Source organism: Malus domestica, chromosome 11 (assembly GCF_042453785.1).
Source record: "Malus domestica chromosome 11, GDT2T_hap1".
In the NCBI taxonomy this organism is placed as follows: Eukaryota; Viridiplantae; Streptophyta; class Magnoliopsida; order Rosales; family Rosaceae; genus Malus; species Malus domestica.
This window is the reverse complement of record NC_091671.1, coordinates 20,901,153-20,923,344: the sequence shown is the minus strand read 5'-3', so window position 1 is coordinate 20,923,344 and position 22,192 is coordinate 20,901,153. Positions and strand designations below refer to the sequence as shown.

Genomic DNA, 22,192 nt, shown 5'->3' with positions numbered 1-22,192 from the left:
GCTAATCTCCTATGCCAAAGTTGGTTTTCATCTATGGACTTCGATTGAGCTTGAAGAGCCTGAGTGAAACATGCATTCTTGCACAGGTAGTAAAGTCCATTTATGAAGACCCCTTCACCAATCATCTTCATGGTGAGAACATCCTGAAACATTACTTTATTTGGTGAGAAAATAGCACGGCAGTTTAGGGTGTTGGTGATCTTTCCAATTGACAAAAGTTGGAAGGGAAAGGTTGGTACATAGAGGGCAGTGGAAGGTGTTTTTTGAGAGAGTAAGTTTATTTCTCCTTTTCCCAAAACTAAGACATTTTTTCCATTTGCAACAGACACATGTGAGGGGCTTGAAAATTTTTTAAAATGATGTAAATTTGTAACTTTGTTTGTCATATGATCTGTGGCGCCTGAATCAATTATCCAACAATCAATTTCAGTACTAGTTAATAGGGCAGTAGTAAAGGCTTTGAGTATACCTGATGCTTCTCCCTTTGGAACTTTCTCATTTCCAGCAAGAAATCCGGCAAATTGTCCCAACATAGCTGTGTGACTACCCTCTTCATTGCCTTGACCATGTGAGCCTCCTCCGTGCCCCTTACTTTGTAGGTAAGCTGCAAATTCATTGATCAATGACAATGGATTGGCAGTGAACTCCATGGATCCTTGTGAGATAGTAGGAGCGTGAGCATTAGCAAGTTGTGCCTTGAAATGAGGTTGAAATTGTTGTGAGGACCTTGGTATCATCCTTCCATCTTTGCTGAACTTAGGCTTGAGTTCAGGATGAAGTTCCCAACACTTGTCTTCCTCATGACCAACACCATTGCAATATTTGCATTTTAGATGTGTGTTTCTTCCCTTGTATACCTTGGCTTCTGAGTTCTTGTACTTTGATGCATATGCCTGAGTCTCCGTTAATCTAGGATTGTGATCAACATTCATAACCTTCTTCCTTGCTTCTTCTCGTTGGATAGTTGCACAAACATTGTTGAAGGTAGGCAGGTCTTGACTCATCAAGATGTGACTCCTTAGGTCCTCGTACTCAGAGCTCAAACTCCCTAACAGCTGATAAATTTTGTCTTCCTCAGCTCGTTTTAGGAGAATGGTAGGATCTGTGGTATGAGGGAGATATACATCCAACTCATTCCACATGGCTTTGAGGCTCCCAAGGTGTTGAACAAATGCTTTCCCTTCTTGTTGAGCACTGGCAATGTCCTTCTTTAATTGGAAGACCCGTGCATAGTTGTTTTGATTTCCATACATATCCTGCAAAGCTTTCCAAAGATCATGTGCGGAATTGGAGTAGCTAAAAATTTCAGCAACATGTTTCTCCATGGTGTTGAGCAGCAAGGACATGACAAGTTGATCTTTGCAGAGCCATGCATTGTATGTAGAGGAAGAACTGTCTGGAGCTTCCACGCTTCCATTTACAAACCCTAACTTCCCTTTGCCTCCGAGAGCTAGTGAAACAGCTCGGGACCAAGGAAGATAATTGAACTCGTTCAAGAGAACTGAACACAAACGTTGATTGGTGTTAACCTCAACGTCTGAGAAGTTTGGAGAGAGATTGTGCCGGGTTTCCTCATCATGGTTCACAGAACTTTCTTCAGTCATGACTTAGACTTTGAAAGAAAGAAAAAATTTCAGCAGCAAGAATGGCAGAGACAGGTTACAAATGAACCTGCTCTGATACCATGTAGAATTTTTGATGTGTATTTCATGAAGAAACAATTACAAATGAAACATATATATAGGAAAAGAAAGTAGACATAAGCCTAACTTGCCTAACTTGCCTAACTTGCCTAACTTGCCTAATTTCCTAACTTGCCTAACTTGCCTAATTTACACAAAGAATGTTGACTAGCCTAACTTCACTAGTCATCCAACATGTTTATTTCATGCATACATTTTAACACAAGATATGACTTGCATGCATTCTTCCAACACAAACATTGCATTGCATAATTGAGAACCCTTTATGATTTGGGAAGTTTATTACAAATATATAAAATTAAATATAATCCTTGGGGTGCCAAACGGAATTGGGTTAACCGTTCTTTTCCATTCTTTGCGATAATTTGTTTTTTTGGAGCGTGCTAAGCCTCACAGTGGGGCGAGAATCGAACCTAAGATATCTTATTTACAAGTGAAGAGGAATACTATTAAACTGTAAAACTAAGTGGTGGGATAATTTATTTCTTATTGTTTATATGTATACTACTACTGGGAAGTTCAAAAAGGACTTTCCCGATCAAAAATAAAATAAAAATCCGGCGCTTAACCTTTCTAGTTCTAGCTATATATTTCCTATTTTCTTTTGGATATAATTATTTTATTGTTAATTTATCTAGTTGATCTGGGAAATTAAGACGAGGAGTTTCCCGTTCGTCACTTTGCCTTGTCCGAATTAAGGCATGCAGTTTCCTACTGCAATAAGGTGAACCGCGCGCAAAACTAACTACAGTATATATAGAGAGATCACTGTGATAATAGCTACGAACACACAAATAAACACACATAGACCAACAATAATTCAGCTATTGAAAACAAGAAGCAACGATCGATCGACGAGGCATTGTTATTTACCAAGCTAGATATTGCGATCGTTCAATCCATGTCGAGAACAAGAAGAGTCGGTCCAGTAATTAAACTGGAGCCACAAGAAGGAGTGGATCCGAGAGTACTACGGCAGAAAGAGCTAAACAGAAAATTTGTGAGTTTCTCCAAGAGGCGTTACGGGCTGTTTAGCAAGGCTACGGATTTTTGCTTGAAGTTCGATGCACAAATTGCCATTCTAGTGTTGTCTCCTGCTGGTAGGCCTTACTCTTTTGGACACTCTTCTGTGGATGCCGTTCTCAATCGCTATTTTAAGATAGCGCAAGTACCTTCTACCAGCCGGGTTAAGGTAGAGCAAATGCGTTCAAGTAGCAGCGTTAAAATAGAGGAATTAGCGTCTTGTTCTAGTAGCGGCGTACTTACAGTAGATGATCAGCAGCAAAGAGACAGGATTCAAGAGCTCAGAAACCAACTTGAAAATCAAAAGAAGCGAAAGAGAGAGAACGAGATTGCGGAGAAGGAGAAGGTGGCGAAGGTGAAAGAGTCGATTGAGAAGGAGTTGCAAACATGCAAAATAGTTGAAGAGTTGGTGGCATTTAAACAAAAATATTCGGTGCTTCTTGACAATATTAACAAGAGATTGAAAAAATCTCCTGTTAATAAGAGGCAATGTGTGTCGATCAAACCACAACCGAAATCTGAAGATCACTTGTGGTCTAATTCAAGTACCCTAAATTTTGAGACTGGTCATCATGCAGTGGTTGATCATGAGCATCCTCATTACAACAATTGCTCGTTTCAAGATGTCGTTAACAGGCAATGCGTCTCAATCAAACCAATTGTTAAATCTGAAAACATATCGCCGCCTAGTTCAACCATAAATTTTGAGATTGATCATCACTGTCATGGTAACAAAGGTGGTGGCGAGGGATCTGTCAGCCAGGATAAATTTTTGGAAGATAATAACGCGCAACGTATCTCGATCAGACCATTTTTGATATCTGAAGACACACAGCTTAATACAACCCTAACAAGGGTGGCTGATGATCATCATGTTAGTAACGGCAATGGACCTTTCACCTGGAATGCAGAAGATTTGGAGAACTTCTTGCTAAGGCAAGATTTGGAGGATATAGGTGGTGCAGTGGATCAAACTCGATATTCTGCAATGCTCAACTACTTTAAAGGGGAAGATGGTAATGATCCGAACGGCGCCATTGATGTTTCACCTGCAGAACATGTTGCTTTCCCTGCTACGACAGCTCCCTTCGATCCAGTTGGGTCATCAGATTTCACACAACACAATACTGCTGATCGTGCTGCTAATAGATATTCCGGCTACTTAGAAGACATAATCCATAATCCTTACTCTCATCAGCATACACGTTTCTATTTTAGTTGACGAGTTGTTCTCGATCATGATCTAGTTTTATTTTTTTTTCTATTTTTTAACTGACGAGTATTGTATTTAAGTACGTTACAATTTAAGGAAGTGTTCCGTTTGTTTCCTTCTTTCTTTCTGTGGATCCAAATTTCCGTTCAAGCAGATTGACTAAAAAAAATGCAAGAAAGATGACACTACAGTTAATGTCTAAGCCCACCAATGCCTAAGTCAGAGATATTTTCAAAGAACTTGAAAAATTTGCAGTGTCTTTTGAGAAGTTTGCTGATGTAGGAATATTCATTTTGGTAGATGCTTGGCAGAGACATCTGAAGATCTCTTACTTTATCTTTGACTCTTTATGAAAAAGTAGCCTTTATCATGCAGTCGTGTAAGGAAGTGTTGGACTTCATCCAGGATGTTAGAACCAAATTTGCGCACCATCGTAGATGGTGGAGGCACAAACTCAAGCAACTTGCAAGATAGAAAACAATTGTAAGCAAGCTTAAGAACGGGATTGTGCCATCCAAAGGCTCTCCGATGGTTAAGTTAGTAAGCAGTTTTAGACTCAATTATAGAATAAATGTTTTAAAAGGGCAAAAAAAAAAAAAAAAAAAAAAAGAAGATAGAAGTTCTAACGGAATCATACAAAAGGGATCTTTTCTCCACATTGTAACAAATTTAGATTAAACTTTAGGGACTATTGCTCCAATTATCTCTTATATAAAAGATGTTGTGAAACTTGACTTGCTATATATTACGTTGAGATTGAACAAAAGAAATTGTAGTTGGACGAGTGAAATTAGTGATAATGAGCAGCCAGTAGTCAACATTGACTGGTGAATATGCTCATACTGCACAAGTCCATGTGGGCAACTGTTACAACCCCGTCCATACTTTAATTTTTTTAAAGTGAAACGATCAAAATGCCCATGTGTAGACTTTCATTGACTTACTACTTAGATCACATATGACATATTAATTAGTATATTTTGATAGCACTCATTATTATGAACGACTGATCATAAACGTAACGAAAATTAGAACTAGAAGAAAGATTTTATAAATCATTTTATGTAAAGTAATGAAAAAGATATTAGATATAAAATATTAATGATAGAATAAAATAATAAAGAAAGAAGGAAAATGAGAGGTGGAGAAGGATCGAGAAAAAGGGAAGAAGGAAATCAAAAGAGGGGATCTCTAGGATCTCTCTCTTTTTCTGGGGGAGGAAGAGAGGACTCCCTTTTCTCTTGATTTTTTCTGGGGCGGTTTGAGAGGACACCCATGGGGAGCGAGTCTTGCGAGTGTGATCACCAAAACACTACCAGGGAAGAGAGAAAGAACTGGGAGAGGATGTGCAGATAGTCCTGACGAGCAGCCTTACGAGCTTATTGGTTTCTCCCCATTAGTCGACCCAAAAATAAAGAGAAGAAAGGACAAATGGAAGGAAGGGATTAGAAATTAATTAGGAGCAGAGAGAAGGGAGTTGAAGATATTCGTATCCTTCTCGCTTGGGATGTCAACCTGCAGTATGGGTTCATACTCTCAACTCTCTTTATCCTTTATGTTTAGCTAATTCTTATTAATATTTCTTTCGGTTAATCTGTCGTGGATTAGCTATTGTTTGCAAAACTATTATATATATATATATATATATATATATATATATATATATATATATATATATATATATATATATATATATGCAAATGCCTAAACCCTAGAATGGTATAAAAGCCGAAAGGGATGTTTTGTTTAATTGCCCTGTTTCTGAAGACTTGTATTATGCAGAAAGCTATATTGTTGTATTACTACCCTTGGCAAAGTATTTTTACTAGTCCACTTCGGGAAGCTGGTTGTTTCCAAACGATTGTATACTGAATACAAAATTACTTATAAAGAGAAAATATACATGTGTATCAAAGTACATGAATATCTTCCTCACTTAACAAGCTATTTTATTTGCTACAATGAGTCCAGCTAATTATTATCACACCATAGTTTGATTATTGCTTTTATATGGACTATTGGCTCCATGTTTTGATATAGAATTTGAAAGGGGTATGCATATGGTAATTGATTATGATTGTATTTAAATTATATTGGTTGGTAACGTTAGGGCTGGTATAGATATCAATAGTTTGACAAATCCGATTCGGTGTGATTACTATATTGATTAAGTGCTTCATGTTTATACATCACTTTCTTTGTTTGTGAATGTTAAAATGGGTGTCTTAATAAGTATATATTTATATGCATTACTACACTGAAACCAAAACCAATTTGACAATTCACATTCTGAAGCTATGTGCCTATACGTCTCACAAGGGTTACTATGTTTACATGTATGTAGTAATGACTTGCAGTGGTGATAGGAGTTTATTGGTGATGAACTACGAATGGCTTGATCCCTATTGAGGGTATGTAGACAGTCTAACGAAGAGGTTAGATGCAGCCATAAAGTATACGAAAATTACTATGCGAACTGATACTCGAGTTGTGCTTTGCCATATCTCGGAGGCAGGGTATGTTAGATATACTGAGACTTGATGATGTCACGTTTCGATCTTGGAAGTATGTCAGGATAGGGCGTGACAGCAACGGTCACCAAGTGGAGAAAATTTTCATTATGCCTGTAATATAGATAGTACATGTACACCACTTGTCATTATATAAGTAGAGGGAAGTTTAACTTTTTAAGTTGTTAATTTTTTAACACAAGTATCTCATCATTTGTATAGTGACACATGTTGTACCATATTTGACAAATCTCTTCACCAAGTGACCAAAGAGGTTATTGTGATAACCAAAGTGGTACCTATTTTTTTTTTTTCTAGTCACCAAAGTGAACACATGCGCGATATACTAAAACCAACCAATTATGTTCTTGTGTAGTTGCTTTGCTTGTACTTGTGTAATTGTTATTCTTCTAGGGTAAAGATGGATTTCATTAAACTGCAAAAGGCTAATGCAGTACAAACTAGGGTATTGTATATAAAAGAGACTCTGAAAAAAACCGTGAACGGGAAAAACACATGAAGAATCCCGAAAGAAGGAAAAAGGGCCACACATGCCACTTATTCAATCTACAATTATATACTCGCCGGAGATCCAATCCATTAGCCAAAGCAGGCCACTACCCTCCCGTAAAGAGAAACCAATCAATTATCTACTTCGAGGCACAAACTGCAAAGTTAGCTGACGTAGAAGGATAAGCTCACGGACGGCATGGACAATTGCCCCTTCCACAGCCCAACACTCCTCCTCCTGCAGTATAAGATTAACCGCATTCAAAGAACCAAGACTACACCGTCAACAGAACAAAACCCTCCAGCGGTGTACCCAGCAAGTCATGAACCATCACCCCAATACCCCTCCGCCTATCTCTACTGTCAACAACTCCGTCTTCATTCAGTGTTAAAAAGAGCCTTCTGGCGGCAGACACCAAAGCACCGCTCAATTAGACATAGGAGATCTCCTTCCTCATAGTCCTTAGCCTTTTTTACAAGCATATCCACACATTCTTATAAGTAGATTCAAACCAATTAATATTCCCTTCACTCCACATAATCCAAAGCAAAGCAAATGCTGAGACCTGGGGGTCAAATTCTAAACCTGTTGCAACCATTCCGCACTATATTAGCCGCTGGCAGCAACGTAAGCAAGCTTATTAAGCCAGAACTCTTGGCTTCGACTTCGAGCACAACCCTAAACAGCATGCACCATTGTCTCTAACTCAATTTGGTAGCTACTATCGTTTCACTCAAAAAGAAAAAATTTGGTAGCGAGAACACATAGCGTTGTCAGTCACATAGCGTTGTCAGTTATTCTACGATATCATAAATTTTCCCTGGTCGGTAAAATATCATGGGCCATCCAAAAAAAAAAATGAGAAACTTTGGGAGTAGTTTTCAAGCTCCATATCTGTTGACACGAGAGGACCAAGAGGATGAATTCACACTTAGAACAGGACCCGGAGACGCCATCGCAGTCCAATAACCACTTTTCATTCTATTCAAAAGCCAAATCCATCGATCATGATAATCATGCAGAAAAGATATCGATAAGATTGTTTCCGTTTCCTCAAAATTAAAATTGTCATACACCACTGGAACATTCCAACTCCCACTATTAAAGGTGCTTTACTCACACGCTGGACAGAAGGAATATGATCATTCCTTCACAGCTAGGTTAGCATGTGTGGATGCACTATTAACGTGGACAGCAAGGCCACTGCATGTGGTTGCTAACTGCTTCAACAAGGACAGCATGGATGCCATTTTCTGTCCTTTGTTTATTGCATGCGTCTGTAATAATCTTGTATATAAGTTCTGCTGCAATTGTAGCAGAACATTCATTCAAATATATTGGATCCAAATATTTTATATGGTATCAGAGCATCGATCTTGGTGACTCTGGAAGGCTCATTTTTGCTTCCGCCACAAACACAACCAGTTTCTCTTCATCAAACCCAGCCACCATGGGCGACCAGATGATACCTCATGTATCTGATCCTCTCATTCTACATCATTCAGACTCACCAAGTCTTGTTTTAGTCTCACAACTTCTCGATGGACACAACTATGGACAATGGAGCCGCTCCATGCGAATTGCTCTCAGCGCCAAAAATAAACTAGGGTTTGTTGATGGTTCAATCAAGAACCCTGCAACCACTGATGCTAAATATTCAATTTGGCAGAGATGCAACGACATGGTCTTATCTTGGATTTGGCAATCTGTACAAGGCAACATTGCTCACAGTATACTCTACTGCAAAACTGCGACAGCAGCATGGAGGGATCTTGAGGATCGATTCTCGCAAGGCAACGATTCCAGGATCTATCAAATCCGACAAGAGATTGTCGAACACCGACAAGGACAGCTATCTGTTTCAGATTATTACACAAAATTAAAAGCTCTTTGGGATGAATTAGCATCATACCATGAGCCCATTGCTTGTGGATGCGAAGGATCCAAGGCGCATGCAGACAGGGAAGAAAAAGAGAGAGTCATGCAGTTCTTAATGGGACTGAACGAGAACTACTCCACCATACGAGGCTCTATATTGATGATGAGCCCACTCCCGGATACACGACGAGTCCATGGATTGGTTCTCCAACACGAACGCCAATTGGATGTGGTGAATCGTCGTGAACCCACTGCCCATGCAATGCAATCCAGTCGTTCAACAGCACCAAAAGGAGGCTATGGCACCCACAACCCTAGTTCACGAAAGATTTTCAAATGCAGCTACTATGACGGAGGACATCCAGTTGAACGTTGTTTTTTTCTTATTGGCTTCCCTGAAGGACACAAATGGCACGGAAAGAATGTGCAGCCCAGAAATAGGCGTACACCTCCAGCCTCCAACAATGTTGAAACGCTCCCATTGACAACTGCTCAGATTGACGCAACCAAAGTACCCATCTCCAGCAATCAACCAACGTTCACAACCGAGGAATATCATCAACTCATGGCCCTCCTTCGCAATAAGAATGGTACCAATCTGCCGCTTGCACATGCAACATGTATCTATACGTCTAACTGCAACTCTACACAACATTCTCCGCATTCAACAACCTGTTGGATCGTAGATAGCGGAGCCACAGATCATATTTCTCACTCATCACCCATCCATAATCACACTAGACCCCAACATGATTTTGTTGGGTTACCAAATGGTGGACAGGTTGCGATTGAATCCATTGGGTCTATTAAACTGTCACCCAAGATCACCCTTCATAGAGTTTTGCACGTACCACAATTTCGTGTGAACCTATTGTCTGTGAGTAAATTAACTTGGGCATTGAAATGTATTGTGATTTTCTACCCGGGTTTTTGTGTTGTGCAGGACATGGCTACGAAGAAGATGATTGGCCTGGGCAAGCAGTTTAATGGCCTCTACTACCTCACTCCAACACAAAACCCTCATCTCGCCAACCATGTCAACCATACCTCGACACTGTGGCACCAACGTCTTGGGCACCCATCATCGGCTCCTCTTCACTCTTTATCCCAGACCATTCCAAAAATTATTTTTCATTCTCCACATGTTTGTGATATTTTTCCCTTAGCAAAGCAAACTCGTTCATCATTTGTTTCCAGTTCAATAAAATCAATTGCACATTTTGATTTGATCCACTGTGATATTTGGGGGCCGCACCAAACACATACACCCTCTGGAGCACGTTACTTCCTCACCATTGTAGACGACTTCACTCGATTCACATGGGTTCATCTCATGCGATTTAAATCTGACACACAAACCATAATCCACTCGTTCTTTTCTTGGGTGAAAACACAGTTTAACCGTGACATTAAAATTCTTCGTGCAGACAATGGGGGGGAATTCATATCTCTACGATCCTTCTTAGATACTCATGGCACTCTTTTTCAACACACCTGTGCTCACACCCCTCAACAGAACGGAGTCGTTGAACGCAAACACCGTCACCTTTTAAATGTTGTCCGAGCCTTACGATTACAAGCTAACCTACCCTTAAAATTCTGGGGGGAGAGTGTACAAACTGCCTGTTACCTTATCAACCGCCTCCCAACACCTCTGCTTTCCCATCACTCTCCCTATAAACTTTTGCATGGGACACTACCTGTCTACACTCATCTCCGAGTTTTTGGGTGTTTATGCTATGCTACCAACCTCACTCCCTCACACAAATTTGATGCTCGTGCTCGTCGCTGCATTTTCCTGGGATATCCCCTTGGTCAGAAGGGCTATCGCGTTTACGACCTTGATAGCAAGCGCATCTTTACCTCTCGAGATATCATCTTCCATGAACATCTTTTCCCTCTTGCTAACTTACCACCAGAACCTGCCCACCCTACCCCGGTCTTACCTGTTCCCCATGACGACCCTACTCCTGCACCTTCAGACCCCATTCCCACTATTGATCTACCTACCTTATCAACCGCCTCATCCGCTCCCTCCCTTCCTGACGACCCTACTCCTAACATACTTCCTCCAACCCCAGACACTCCTACCTCGCCACCGCCTGCACCATCGTCTCCTTCGCTGCCCCTAATTCCCCTTCGTCGATCCGCCTGCATTGAACAACCCCCTGCCCACCTTCGTGACTATCAGACCCATCATGCTGCTTTGCTTCAGTCCAGCGCCATCTCTTCCACCATGTCCGGCACACGATATCCTCTTCACAGGTATGTTTCTTATGCTCGACTCTCTCATGCTCATCGTTCCTTTGTTCACAATGTCTTTCACTTAGTTGAACCAGCCTCCTATGAGCAGGCACGCCATGACCCTCACTGGCTTGCAGCTATGCATTCTGAGCTTGAAGCACTTGAAGCCAATCACACCTGGACTTTGGTTCCTTTACCCCTCCACCAACGCCCCATTGGATGTAAATGGGTCTTCAAAATCAAGTATCATTCTGACGGTACCATCGAACGCTACAAGGCTCGCCTTGTCGCCAAAGGGTTCACGCAGCGCGAAGGTATTGATTACAAAGAGACGTTCGCCCCCGTTGCTAAGCTCATTACTGTCCGCTGTCTCTTGACCATTGCTGCTGTTCGCAGCTGGTCTCTTCACCAAATGGATGTCCAAAACGCTTTCCTTCACGGTGCACTCCATGAGGAAGTATATATGTTACCACCTCCTGGTTATCGTCGACAGGGGGAGACTATGGTTTGTTGACTTCACAAGTCATTATACGGACTCAAGCAGGCATCTCGCAGCTGGTTCCAACATTTTTCATCAACCATTCAAGAAGTTGGCTTTCAACAGTCTCATGCAGACTACTCATTATTCACTAAAGTTTGTGGACACTCCATTACTGTAGTATTGCTCTACGTTGACGACATGATCATTGCAGGAAATAATGAGGAAGCCATCAGTCAACTCAAGCAATTTCTTAGTGGATGTTTTCGAATTAAAGACCTCGGACCATTAAAATATTTTCTGGGTGTCGAAGTTGCACGGTCCAAAGCTGGGATCTCCATTTGCCAACGAAAGTATACTCTGGACATATTGGAGGAAGCTGGCTTGCTTGGCGTAAAACCTGCCAAGGTACCTATGGAACCCGATTTAGTGTTGACAACAACATGTGGTGATGCCCTCAAGGATCCGACTCGATATCGACGTTTGGTTGGAAAATTAATATACCTTACCATCACCAGGCCAGATATTACGTATGCAGTGAATAATCTCAGTCAGTTCATGCAAGAACCAACACTCCATCACCTTAAAGCAGCACATCGTCTCCTCCAATATCTGAAAGAAGCACCAGGACAAGGGTTACTATTTCCTACGGAGAACCAACTTAATTTGATTGGCTCCTGTGATGCGGATTGGGCTAGATGTCCGATCACACGACGATCAGTGACAGGTTTTTGCATCTTCCTTGGTAAATCACTTGTATCGTGGAAAAGTAAAAAGCAAGTCACGGTGGCAAGATCTTCAGCAGAAGCCGAGTATCGCTCCATGGCTGCAACCACTTGTGAGCTTACTTGGCTGAGGAATTTGTTGAATGATTTGCGTGTAAATCATCCTGAGCCGGCAAGGTTGTTTTGTGACAATCAAGCTGCTCTACATATTGCAGCGAACCCTATGTATCATGAACGAACCAAACACATAGAGCTGGATTGTCATACTGTCCGTGAAAGAATTCAGAGGGGAGAGATCGAGACGTCTCATGTGCAGACGGGACGTCAAATAGCAGACATGTTTACAAAGCCACTGAGAGCACCTACCTTCCATTCACATCTTGGCAAGTTGGGTGTTATTGATATCCACACTCCAACTTGAGAGTGAGTGTTAAAGGTGCTCTACTCACACGCTGGACAGAAGGAATATGGACAGAAGGAATATGATCATTCCTTCACAGCTAGGTTAGCATGTGTGGATGCACTATTAACGTGGACAGCAAGGCCACTGCATGTGGTTGCTGACTGCTTCAACAAGGACAGCATGGATGCCACTTTCTGTCCTTTGTTTATTGCATGCGTCTGTAATAATCTTGTATATAAGTTCTGCTGCAATTGTAGCAGAACATTCATTCAAATATATTGGATCCAAATATTTTATACCCACTTGCTGTCATTGAATCACAGATCTTCAAATGCAAAGGAATCTGAAGATTAGACTGAACATAGAATCCATTATCTCTGGGCTCCTATGGTTCGCCATACACCCTTACAGACTTCCCATCTCCAATGCGCCAGCTCAACCCCAGTTTCAATAAGATGGATTGCCATGTAAACTATAGCTGGGGGCCAAGATCAGCTGTCAAAAAAGCGGAGGAAAAATGTTTGAACTGGGAATTCTTGAATCTCAGTTTTCTCCCTACTTCTCACTCAGAAGCTGCTCACTGCCTGCCCCTTTTCCCTTCACCTTCGCACTCATTTTTCCATCCTTCCTCTTGCCCCCACTCTTATTTTCCAACCCATAATCACGATTAGATCTCAGAGTATTGGGCTTTATTTTGACACAAGACTCAACCCTCCCAGCCCACTGCCGATTTGGCTTGCCAAAAAGTTTGGGCGAAGTATGGAACGATTTACATCTGAACAAGGGTGTTTTACACACCCCCTTTGCCTTCCTCCTCCTCTTGTTACATTTTGTGACCTTCCTTGCAGGTGTGGATGTGGTGGCTTTGATTCTTTCTGGACGGTTTTGCGCAATATTCTTAGATCAAGTTTATGGTTCGGGTACTCTTTTCATTTTAGAGCGATGACTTTTTTCGTAGTGCAAACGGCGGTTATTTGGATGTTGAAGATTAGGTTTTTTGTTGTTTTTTTCTTCTTGTTGCCTACGGGCCTAAAGATGTATGAGCCTCCTTTTGTGTTTTGGATTGTAGCTCTACTTTGCTTGGGTCTGTTTTATCTTTTATTTCTTGCTTTGTTTTATGTAAGGTTTTTTGTTTTGTTTGGACCTAGGCTTATCTTTCACAAATTGTAATTTCCCTTGCATTAATGGAGTGCTATTTCGACCAAATACTAATAATAATAATGCTAATAATTGTTTTAGTTTTTAGTTTTTGTAGCAAGATATTTATGTCCATCCACTAATTGGTGATGAATAGGCCATTAAATAAATAGTCATTGATACTTCAAATGAATAGTCATTGATACTTTAAATGAATAGGTAATTTATTCATCAATTAACTGCTGTAATCGTTAGGCCCATTCATTCCTCAATTGATTAGGCAATTAATTCTCACTATTGAATTAGGGGTATTTGTCAGGATTGGCACACTACTATATAAAAGTGGTTATGCCTCACATTGTAACACACCAAGAATTTCTCTAATAGAATTCTCTCATTCTTTCTAAAGTTATTTTCCTCTACAACACGTTATTAGCACTTTTGCTCTTAACGGATTCAAAACCTGCAATTTGGATTTTCTCACTTTTTTTACAACAATCCTTTGAATTTTGAAAGTAGGATCATCTTTGCGATTGGAGTAGGTATTTTGTTTCATGATTTCAAGTCCATGTTGAACCCGTAATTATATGTTGAAACATTCCATGAAGCATGAACCCGATTATAATATTTTCTTATTGCTTATGTATTTTTTTTATGTTTATCATATATCGTTTTATTTTTTGCAATTTTTTGAAACCCTCACGATACAAAAAATTATCATGATACATAGCCCTTTAGTCCAACTTTATGCATGTTAAATCAAAACCAGTTGTTTGTGATTCTTTTTTATGATAAACATGTGTTATCATATGGAGGATCTAAGTGATGCCTCAATCCTTATTGCCGCAAAACCCTAACAACGTTGTTGTTAGTGGGCTTGCAGAAGTAAGCCTAACCCAACACTTAGAAATGTGTCTCTCTGCATTCGAGTCGAATGCCCAATTTGGCTTCCCATTTGAAAAGCTCAACCCCTATTCCAGTTGAATACAAAACTCGCATTCTAGTCAAATACAAAGCTCGCATTCTAGTCAAATGCACAATTTTTGCTTTCCAGTCGAAGCTTGGTTTCATATTCCAGTCATATATGCAAATAAGAGCCCAATAATCCATTCAAGCGGCATGAATTAAATTAATTTGTTTTGAGTTTCAAGCTCACTTGACTTTAGAAATTTTCTAAGCTAAGAAATAACAAAACTTGAGCTCGTGCCTCACTAGGAGTTCATATCTTTGGTCCAAGCTCACAGCTTAAGCTCTTATTCACCAAATAAAAACCTGAAAGTTTTCTTGCAAAACAAACCTTTAATTCGATTTTTTTACATCCATTTTGATTAACGTGAAGTTTAATCCACCATTTTCTTGCAAAATAGATGTCAAACTTGAACAAGTTGGACTTCACTGCTCTCGATATCTCTAGCACCAACTACCTCAAGTGGACCCAAGATGTCAAGATGCACCTCAGGGCGAGAAGCTATCTAACGCTATAGTAGATGATGCTGCCAATGGGTCCAAGAAAGCTAAGGCCTTCATTTTCATTCGGAAGCACAGTGGAAGCCCTGCAAACTGAGTTTTTGGCCGAGGAGGACTCAAAGTCCTTATGGGAAGCTTAGGCCCATGTTGGCATTGCTTTTTTAACCAAAAGTTGCTTCACTTTAAAATTAAGCAGTAAAAAAGTGTTTGGTAAAATAAAATATCCTGCTTATTTTAAAAGCAGCAGCCTCCATACTGCAATTTCTAAAAGCAACCTATAGGTTACTTTTTAAAGCTACTTTAATGAAAAAAGCGGAGTTCAGCCTTTAATAAATATTTTTAATTCATGTAATATGCTTATTAATTTTTAAAAATGACATTATTATTCTTCTACGCATATTTTATCCTTGGAGAACAAAGTGATCACCACCACTTACCACTACAAACCCTAACCTCTGAAACCACCATTGCCATTACTACCACCATTGTTGCCACCACCACCACTCCACAATCACGCCACTACCACCACCACTACAACCATCACCGCAACTATACTCGTCACTCCTACTACCACAACTGTCACCATCGCCGTTGTCGTCCCCCTACCAATATTTTTATCTCTGCAGCCCAACCATTATACCCCTTTATTGGCATCAACACCACCACCATCACAACCAATGCCCTCGTCGCCATTATTGCCCACACTATTATGTCCATTTTTTTCACTATATACAATTATATTACTTTTATATTAAAATTTAACAAACGATTTTACACTGCTTTTCATACTTACAACACTAAAAAAAAAACAATTTATCAATTGCTCAATTGTTTTATTTTGTAGTTAATTATTCTTAAAGCATAGCAGAAGCAATTTTTTTTTTTTAAAGTACAACAATCTCAAACTAGCCCTTAGTGGATTGCTTTGATCGTCAGAAGCTAATTTTCTTGCCTCAAGCAAGAAATGATCGGTACAATCTCTACTTCCAGAAGTTTAAGACTGTCAATGAGTATGTCTCTGAAGTATGTTGAATCTGGTCAATTCTGAAGTTCTATGGTCAGGAACTCCCTGATTTCAACCTACTGGAGAAGACCTATTCCACCTTTAACGCCTCTAACATTGTGCTCCAGTAGTAGTAAAAAGAGTGGAAGTATCAAAGGTTCCTTAACCTCGCATAAGATCTTATTTTAGCTGAGAAGAATAACAACCTGCTAATGGAAAACCATAATTCTTGACTTACTGGTTCCAATACTATTCCATTTCCAGAAGTCAATGTGAATGCTTCCAAGGGAAGTAAATGGAACTTAGTCAATAAGAAGGACCAGTCGTCCCATGGTCTGAATAACGACAAGGGGAAAGGCAAGCAAGGTTCGAACCAATGGTCTCAACCTCACAAGAAGTCTAGGCACAACAATGATAAGGCTAGTTTTCCTAAACCAACGAACAAGTTGAATCTTTGCTTCTACAGTGGTGGAACATATTATTGGGCTAGCACCTGTCGTGCACTTGCCAATGTTGTTGATCGCTATCATAACTGTTGTCAGATACAAGCCAACCTCTTGTTGTGTGACTTAACTTAAATGTTCATACGCATGTTCCATGAAGTTGATTGTCTAGCAAGCACTGCTACCACACACTGTTTTATGTAACCGTGTTTATTTCCTCAAATTCACGTTTACTGAATTCTCGGTGACAACAATCAGTGGCCTGACACAATTGATAGAGGGGCATGGCAAAGCCCAACTCGTGTTGCCTAATGGTACTTTGCTTACCATTAACAAGACTTTATATTATCCTCGTTCCGGTCTAACATTATTGAGTTTTAAGGGAATTCGAGCTAACAAATTCCATTATGAAACTATGGAAGAAAATGGCATTGAATATCTTTGCATCACTTCCATTTCATGCTGCTAAAAGCGCAACTTACAGAAGTTGAAAGCACCATCACCGGGTCTTTATAAGACGACTATCTGAATGATCAAGGCAAACTTAGTCATTTGCCCGAAGCCAATTGGCTCGAGCACTTTCCAACTTTGGCACGATCATCTTGGATACCTCAGAAGGGATATGATGTGTCGTATACTTCGTGCATCACATGGTAATCCATTAGGAAATATGAGATACGTGATCCAGTCAACCATACCCTGTGAAGCTTATTCGGTAGGTAGAGCCGACCATAAGCTGTTCTATATAAATAGCTCTAAAGAGCACACAACTTTCTTGGAAATGATCCAAGGAGATATTTGTAGACTGATTCAACCACCATGCTATATGGGTTTGGTTGATGCATCGACTCGATGGTCACACATCGCCTTATTATCCACAAGGAATGTTGCATTTGCAAGACGTTTTCCCATATCATTAAGTTGATGGCACATCACTCGGAATATCCAATAAAATATATAAGACTTGATAATGCCGCAAAGTTTATGTTGAATACATTTGACTCATCTTGATCCCTGAACCGTACAATGTGAAAGTGAAGTGCGTAGAATTCTAGATCTACAGAGCATTACTCAGAATCTGCCTGATGCCTTTACTGATCTAGCGACAGTCACAAGATATATCGGTGTTTACGACAGTAAAAACATAGCCCGTCTAGGAACGTGCCTTGTGTGGGTTTGATAAGTACCTAACATCAGCAAACCCAACAAGTAATGCATTAGACTTCTAGAATGCGTAGGTATAAAACATGCCCATATCCGCAACACCTTTAAATTATCGACATATGGCTTTGATGCCATTCTAGTGGCGGCGTGTTGGCACAAAACTGTATCTCACTAGGAGACTCACTGGAAACGAGATGTCTAGTCTAATACATTAGGATAAGTATAACAAAGTTCCAATCGCATTAAGATAGGGAAATTTTGGTCACAGCATCTTTTCCTCATCTTCCTTAGGACGAAAATGATCTTTTGTAGGATCCAAAGATCAAACGACCATCGGAGTACTAGTTGACTTTGCTTTTAAGAAGTTAAATTGACGCAACACTTTCTGATTATACTTGAATAGTGGACTAAGATCCTGTTTTCATGGTACTTAATCTGCAGGCCGATATAATACTTAGTCTTACCAAGATCCTTTATCTCAAATTCCTTCTTCAGGTTTGTAGCAGTCATTTGGATATCTTCTGTAGTTCTAATGAGGTTCATGCAACTACTTATACTACAATTATCACAAAACTATAATTGGTGGTCTTAATGAACATGCATGGGCACAATTCATTGTTTACATATCCCATTCCGATCAAGTACTCGCTTAGGAATTTGTACCACAACTATCTAGATTGCTTCATACCATATAACAAACGCTTCAACCTAAATGAAAACGTGTTCCATGGTTGGGAACACATTGATTCAGGTATTACCAGTCATGCTGGGCCTTTCATATAAATTGTTGTATCTAAATCCCCATAAAGATACACAGTGATCACGTTTATAAGTTGCATACTCAGTTCTTCGAAACTACCGAACTAATTAAGAACTAGAACGTAATAACGTCCATTAAGGGAGAATAAGTCTCATCGTAATCAATCCCAGCACGTTGTGAGGAACCTTGTGCCATAAGGTTGCCTTATACTGTATGACCTCATTATTCTCATTACGCGTCGTTACGAATACCCATTTCAAGCTTACGAGTTTTACGTCTGAGGGTGTTGGAACAACTGGTTTGAACACGTGATGTTTCTCTAAGGAATCAAATTTGACCTAAATTGCCTCATCTTATTTTTGCCAGTCAAATCGTCGTTGTGCTTCAACAACAGATCGTGGTCCGATGTCATCATTTTTTTACTATATTGGCGACCATATCGGTGGCCATCGTATAAGAAAATACATCATTGATGATGGTCTCGTAACATTCTCACATGTCTTCAAGACAAGTATAGTTGATAGACATAACAAACTTCTCGGGATCCAGATTTTTAGGTCCTACGACTAAGACACTCCCATAATCCAGAACAATATCAAGTTGTGGAACGGACGAGGTAGCGACAAAAGGACCAACACTTGGGATAACTAACCCTATGTCTTCATGTGCCATTACTTTCCTTTTTCGGGGAAGCTTGTCCTTCCAACCAATGGATCTATCTCTATTTAGGGAGGGGACACTACACTGGTTAGCTGCCAATATTATTCTTTATTCATCAGGAGCGACATGTTCTTCGGGAACACGACGTTCAATTAGGAAGACTTAAGGAGTATCAATACTTGCAAGGACATTTGTAGCAGGAATGTATGATCTTATGACTGTTGCTAGATCTATATTCTAAGCAACGCTCTGAAGATCTAAGATTCTACTCACTTTGGTTTCACATTGTACGGTTTGGGGATCAAGATGAGTCAAAGTGGCGGCAAATCACGTCAATTCTTGGCGTTCTTTGGGAACATGAGTGTGACCTTCTCCCCTTAACGACGGGAAGGTTGACTCATCAAAGCCACCTAACGATGGGAAGGTTGACTCATCAAAGTCACAATCCACCAATCGGGCGGTAAATAGATTTCTCGTCAAGGGTTCCAAGTAATAGATGGTGGAAGGGGACATGTAACCGACATAAATCCCTTTTCTCCGCTGGGGGCCCACTTTGGAACATTGTGGTGGTACAATCGACACGTATACAACACACCCAAATACGTGTAAATATAAGAAATCTGGTTCATAGTTGTCTTATAAAGACTCGACGAGAGTACTTTTAACTTCTTAAAGATGAGCTTTCGGCCATATGAAGCTAAAGTGGTGCAAAGATATTTAACGCCATTTTCTTTCATGGTTTCACAATGAAATTTGTTAGCTCGAATGTCCTTAAAACTCAACAATGGTTGATCAGAATGAGAAGAATGTAAGGCCTCATCAATGGTTAGCAAAGTACCATGCCACGCCCCTCTGTTAATGACGTTAGGCCACATATTGTTGTCACCGAGGGTTCAATAGACATGAAGTTGAGAAAATAAACGCTGTTATGTAAAACAATGTGTGTGGTAACACTATCTGCTAGACAATTAACTTCAAGGAACATGCCTACGAAAATTTAAGTTGAGTCACGCAACAAGTTTTCTAATGTAAACTTTATTAACTTAAATTATTGAGAACAAAATTTCCAAAAGAAACAAAACAATAACCATAAGGGGTTAAGAACCAATAATTTGCCCAAAATAGCCCAATAATATGAAAATAAAATAGAAATTATCCGAAAAACATTATGAAAAACTCTAAGTTGGCGATATGCCACCAATCCATTAATAGCCGTCTCGCTCCATGAAATCCGAAACGATGAAAGTTGTGTAATCTTGGACAACTTCGTATCATGTTGTCATGCTCAACGAGGTTGGCTTCCCTCTAACGACGGTTATGATAGCGATCAACAACATTGACAGGTGTACGACGGGTGCGATGCCAGTTATCAGTTCCACCAGAGCAAGAGCAAAGATTCAGTTTGTTTTTTGGTTCATGACGACTGACCGTATCACTGTTATTCCTAGATTTCTTGTGAGGTTAGGACTCTTGGTTCAAACTTTACTTGTCGTTCCCCTTGTTGTTCTACGAACCTTGGGATAACTGGCCCGTCTCATTGATTCAATTTCTTTTCCTTTCGTTGGAAACATTCACATTGACTTTTGGCAATGGAATGACATTGGAACCAGTAGGTCAAGAATTATGATTTTGCATCAGCAAGTTGTTACTCTTCTCAGCTAGAAGTAGAACTGCTATGAGGTGCGAGGGCCTTTGATAGCTCCACTCTTTGTACTGCTACTAGAGCACAATGTTAGAGGCATTAAGAGTGTGATAAGTCAATTTCATACTATATATTTTACCCTGTTCTTAGTATATTTTGGTTATTATTTGGTGAAATTTTGATACTTTATATTATATTTTAAATGTAGGACTTGTGACTTCCTCTTAATAAAAAAGTGATCAACTAGTAGAATTTTGGAGTTTCAATTGGAGGATGTTCATGAGTCTATCTGATTGTTTGTGTCAAAGTTTCAGGTTTTCCTACCAAGCGTTTAATTTATGGTGATGAAATAAAGGATCAACGTGCGATACTATGAAAGTGCCGTTTTGGGCTTATACTTTTTTGGCGGCCACGATGGCATTTTTTGGGTTCGAGTACCTCTGGAGATATGTTTAGGACATCTTAATCTTTAAAATAAGTTGTCTTGGGCTTGTTTTGGAGCTGTTTTGAGCTTAGAACGTGGCTGATCAGTTTATTGGCAGATTTCTCCATGTTTGACTGGGAGATTGTTTCCTAGTTTTCTTAATATATTTTAATTTCTAGATTTATTCTAAGACCTTTTCTAGGAATAAGGATGATTAGCCATTAGGGTTTTCTACGCACTACTTTGGAGAACTCGGCTTAGAGAGCTTTTAATGATTCAAGGTTATTTCCAAAGTGTTTTATATCTATGTTCTTAATGATATTTTACTTTATGGTTGTTCATAAATAATCTCTTTTGCCAAGGCGAAGCCATCAGCCTTAGCACGAATATGTAGTCCTTATTTAATTGCTTACGATATTATGCAAGTGTACTTTGAATTATTAATCACTGTGTTTAAACTGTCTCTATATCTTAATGCTTAGCTACCCTTAGGATGTTTAGATAAGTAATCAGATACAATTCGGATATCACCGAAGGATTGAGTAGGGCTTCTTGTGATTGATAATTGTAATTTCACTTAAGGTGAATATCACGCTCTTAAGGATTGCATGGTTTTTCAAAAGGTTTTCACAAAACTTAATGAGTCTTGCATGTATACATTTGATCTGAATATCACAGACGGATTGCATGTTAGATATACGTTCTTACTTAATATCACGAGGAGAATATGCATAAGAAAAACCTAACGTGCAAAGTTGCATGTGAAATTCATAAGTAATTGGTAAGACTACATAGCATTGTTAT

At 39.7% G+C, this 22,192-nt stretch overlaps 1 long non-coding RNA gene across 1 annotated transcript; it reads left to right on the top strand.

Annotated features, from left to right (window-relative positions):
* Positions 1–5,048: 5,048 nt before the first annotated feature.
* LOC114819579 (uncharacterized) lies at positions 5,049–6,741 on the top strand. Its single transcript, XR_003766869.2, has 2 exons — positions 5,049–5,459; positions 6,284–6,741. It is a non-coding gene; the product is annotated as an uncharacterized lncRNA (long non-coding RNA).
* The last annotated feature ends 15,451 nt before the right edge of the window (positions 6,742–22,192 follow it).